The sequence below is a fragment of the Malurus melanocephalus genome, unplaced genomic scaffold (genome assembly GCF_030028575.1).
Source record: "Malurus melanocephalus ecotype Western Australia unplaced genomic scaffold, MMel_1.1 scaffold_623, whole genome shotgun sequence".
Lineage (NCBI taxonomy): Eukaryota > Metazoa > Chordata > Aves > Passeriformes > Maluridae > Malurus > Malurus melanocephalus.
The window spans coordinates 92,402-96,960 of NW_026623855.1; the positions used below are offsets into that span (position 1 = coordinate 92,402).

General features: G+C 45.1%; 1 protein-coding gene across 1 annotated transcript in view; it reads left to right on the forward strand.

The window, feature by feature from the left end:
• The window catches only part of GART (phosphoribosylglycinamide formyltransferase, phosphoribosylglycinamide synthetase, phosphoribosylaminoimidazole synthetase), a 38,671-nt gene that overhangs the window by 1,197 nt on the left and 32,915 nt on the right, over positions 1-4,559 (forward strand). Inside the window, exons 2-3 of the mRNA XM_057383316.1 lie at positions 3,919-3,975; positions 4,163-4,232. The gene's annotated coding sequence lies outside the window, so the exon portion shown is untranslated. The remainder of the gene's footprint in view (positions 1-3,918; positions 3,976-4,162; positions 4,233-4,559) is intronic.

The window sequence follows — 4,559 nt, forward strand, 5'->3', positions numbered from 1 at the left end:
TATATGAATGAATAAATTACTATATACATATATATGCCATTATATATGTGTATGTTTATATATATATAATCATAATATGTGTGTATATGCACATATTTATTTGTATTTCATCTATACATATATGCATATATACAAACATATATATATRTGAAAAACGAGATTCACTTTCTTGCTAAAATTTAAAGGGTTTTGGTAAATGACAGTAGGGTACATAAAAGCAAAAGAACACAACGTCGGGTGCTTGGCGATCTGCCACAGGCATGCTGGCTATTGACGAGAGGCATCTTTAAATACRTTTCGTATTGCATCARCCTAATACCTATTCATAGACATTTATGCATATTCAAACTTTTCCAGAACTGTTTTAACATAGATCCGCCTTTTTAAAGCATGAGCATTGAATTTTTTAGGTCYCTGGGGTCGTGACCCCTGTTCCRTAGTTTCAGCAGATGATMATTGTCGATAGGGAAGTGTCCMTAGCAGTGGCCCCTAATGGGTCACGAGCCCCCTGGCCTGYCCATTGCAGATATGGTTGTCTGAAGGTTGAGGGGTCCCRTCAGCCAGGTTCCTTTTGTCGCAAACAATGGATGTTTTTACAAGTTCTTCCGACCAGGTATTTTTTCCAAAGGCCTCTGTTCCTTCCACCCCCACCCTTTSGCTGTCAGGGTCTGTGCTGACCTGGCAGTTGATAGCCCTGGGGCGATGGCCTCCCCACCCGGAAGGTGCTAAGCATCCTTGTGAATGTATGCATTCTTTTCCCCAGCTCTGAGCTGCTTCTTATCYTTAAGGACCATTGCCATCAGGGCCCCATTCAGGGGATTTTTGGTGACTTTCTTTGCAGCTTTTGTACAGTTTTTGCCATAATATAAAAAAAATTAACTAAACTTCTTCTACAAATAAGACAATATTATATCATGATTTACAACACATAGCATCTACCTTTAATCTCTGCGAGAATTAACACTACAATAAGTGTTTAACACACACATAGCACTCATCTTAGTATTTGCGAAAGCCAACACTATAATATATTTATAACATATATATATACACACACACAAAGTATGTGTCTCCACCCATGACAGTGAATAAGCCRTTATATATAAATATATATATATGCCATTATGTAAGTGTCTCTTTCTATATATCTATCTCCTCCCGCACRTATGTATATATCCTTTTATAAATATACGTACATATACAAACTCTGTGTCTCCTCCTTATTCTGGGGTGTCAGTGTGCAGCATTTTTAATTCTACTGCACTTTAATGTATTTTAAACTGCACGTGGTTTGTTCTTTTTTTCCTCTGCTCTCTTTGGCTTTGAAAAAAAGTGGTGAAATATTTGCTTGAAGTAAATATTAAACTTCGAATTTCTCTGGTTTTGGACTTTGACTCACTTGGATTCTTTCCCTGCTGTTTGCAAAGTTGGGAGCTTACCAGATTTTTTTTAATTTTGTAATCTATTTAGTAGATATTGGAATTAATGAGCAGAGTTAACACCTATTCTTCTTATTTTTGTGTGAAAGGGTAACACAGAAAGATCATTTCAAGATCATTTCTCCCCCTCATCATGGTACAAAACAGTGCTTCCATCAGCTTACATCGCTTGAAGTGTCACTTTGAGGGTGGTTGTAAAAGTTGATGATCCTATTTATTTTTAGCAGCAGAACTTGAGGGAATGTTTTGCCTAGGAAAATGCCAAATCCAGCTGTTTGGAGGAGCACACCTGGACACAAGGTGCCTGTCTTRAGGAACCTCAGCTCAGGCCAAGAAAGATGTATCTAATAACAACCTTTCTTCTTCTATTTTGTTTCCTACACCACACTGAATGGCAGGGGGTGGAACAAGATGATCTTTAGGCTGCCTTCCACCCCAAGCCTTCCATGATTGTGTATGGCCAGGTGAGAGACAGGAATTTGTCCTAAATAAAACACATGAGCAAAAAAAGCTTACTTAACCCAAAGCTCTAACTGAAGATCCTAATTGCCACCAGATTCTGGAGCCCTCCAGGCTGCTTAAGCAGCTCTTCATGTATTGAAGTCTGAGGAAATGAAAAGTTTTCTAAGGCTGTGTTTTTTTCATTCAGGATGAGCCTAATCCTGTCCCAACTTAAAAGTGCTGTCCCCTTGTGGGATTCTGACCATTTTGCAGGTTTGGTTGCCATGGCTGTTTTTTGTTGTGCCTCAGAGCTGCCTGCACACTTGGCACTGTGAATTCCCTCTGGACACTGAGCCATGCAGGAAAAAAATGCAGACTGAGGGGGATGTTTTCCCTTCCCCAGCCCCGGATTCCCGATGTGTCTCTCCCTGGGACCAGGAGCAAGCTGGGGAACAGGTGGGAATGGGAATGCAAACATGGAGTGGTGCTGGCTGCTGAGTGTGTTCTGGTCACTCCATCAATCGGGACGATGCCAGGGCACCGCTGGGTTTGCTCTCTTCTCATGTGCTGCTGCTTCCTTGGTCCTCCATGGGGTGATCCTTCCTCCTCAGGGAGTTAGCTCAGCTCACGAAGCTGGAAGTATTTCCGGATCTATTTACTTCACTGCGTTGGTTACCATTGTGGTGTCGTCTTTCCAGCATTGTTTTCCTGATCCAAGTGACTGCACTCCTTGGCACACGCGGGAGGGAGAGGGARGGAGAGCCTGGAGGTGGAGAGGCTGCTGGGACCAATGACAGCTGCCCCAGGCAAGGGCAGCTCAGCCCCGTGTGAACCTGCAGTCGCTGAACCTGCAGCTTGCGCAYCCCCAGCCTGAACGGGAGCCAGCAGCTGGCAGGGATTCCCTGGGAAGCCYGGCTTGGAGCTCCTCTCCTGAGTGCTGAGCTTTGGGAGCACCCAGAATGTGCAGTGGGCTCCTAAGGATGGCTCAACCTATGGATTAATTCAGAGAGCAGAAGCGCTGGGTAGAGCCCATGGTGGGTTGGGACCACCCAGCCTGGCTGTGGGCAAGTTTGGGACCCGAGTAGAGGATGGCAGGGTGGATCTTAGGAGGGAATTGAAGTTCGGAGGAGAAAGTTTCAAGTTTGAAGTTGGGAGGAAGAAGTTCYAAGTTTTGGCTTCTTCTCCAATCCCTTATTTAATTTTTTTTATCCCATAACAGATCTATGAAAAAAAAACCCAAAACACATGAACAGCTCAGACTGCTGGGGTCAGAAACACACAGTCCCATAGTAGGTTGGGAACTGCACAGCATTCCCAGTTTGGGTCTTTTCCTGTCTCTTGTGAGAATTCTTTTTTTTCTTCTCCTGCTTGACTGCAAGAGGAAGAATGAACTTTGTCCTTTAGTGCAAAGCCAGGTGATAAGAGCTCCTCTCCAGGTGCTGGGAGTTGTGGGTTTGAACCTTCATGGTGACACTGGGTTTGGGTCTGTAGTGTTTGGCAAAGTGCTGTCRCTGCTGGACCATTTGTCAGACTCAACTCTTAGAAGGGTGGRAGTTCATTGRATCCCAGAATGGTTTGTGTTGGAAGGGACCTCAGAGCTTATCCAGTCCCAGCCCCTCACTATGGGCAGGGACACCTCCCAGTAGACCAGGTTGCTCCAAGCCCTGTCCAACCTGGCCCTGAATGCAGACACTGGGCAAGGACCATGTCTTTGGTCTAAAGGAACTTGAATGCCTGCATCAGGTTTCCTGAGTCCCAATGTTGGGAAGCAAAGATACAGAGAAGCACAGAGAAAACCAGCAGCACTGGAGCTTAATTTAAAAAATACACTGTCTGCAGCAGTGAGCTTTAGTCAGAGCCTTTGCTGTTTGTGCTGGAGTGCAGAGATCTGATTTTAGTTGCACCTTTCCTGCTAGTTTGAGGTGCGGTGATAAAGCTCTGCCTTATTAAAATACTCCACCCAGCTGAGATCAAATATTTAGGTAAGTGGCATCACACTTGAGACTAAATTGCTTAAGGAGCTTATGTTTTCTTACAGAGTTCTGTTCATAAATGCAGCCAAGGAGCTGAGTTTAACCCCAGGTCTGTGCACAGGGTGAGTTTGGAAGGTCAGTGGCTCCTGCCCATGCCGTGTTCACAGGGAAGGGGACAGTACCTGAGTAGCCTCATGTCACTGCTCCCTGTGTTTGGAACCTCTCCATGCCCTGTGCARGAGTTGGGATGGGGAGGGCTCTCAGGACTGTGGGGGTTGCCTCCCTCACTTGATTTTCTCTGCTCCACAGCCCTGCTCGAGAGGAAGAGTTCCCTTGTTCGTTGGTGAGCCCCAGTTGTCTTCCWGCCGTGAGGATAAAGGTCTCTGGGCTGATGCTCGTCCCTGCTGGCTTTCTCCTGGCATCCTCGGGGATAAACTCTGGGAATCTCCTTGTCTTCGCTCTCTCCTTGCCTCCTTCTCCCCCTGGACACATGGAGTGATTAACTCGTTTCTTCTTTCCTGTTCTCACTTCCTATAAGGACCTAACAACAGACCCTTTCCTGAAATGTCACTTCATTTTAAAACACCTTTTAAACAAACATCTCCTCCTCCTTTACCAAAGCAGACGATGGTTGCAGAAGGTAATGACATCCTGTGGGTAGAAATCTTTAAGGATTTCACATGTTGCTTCCAAAAATCTTGGGGGG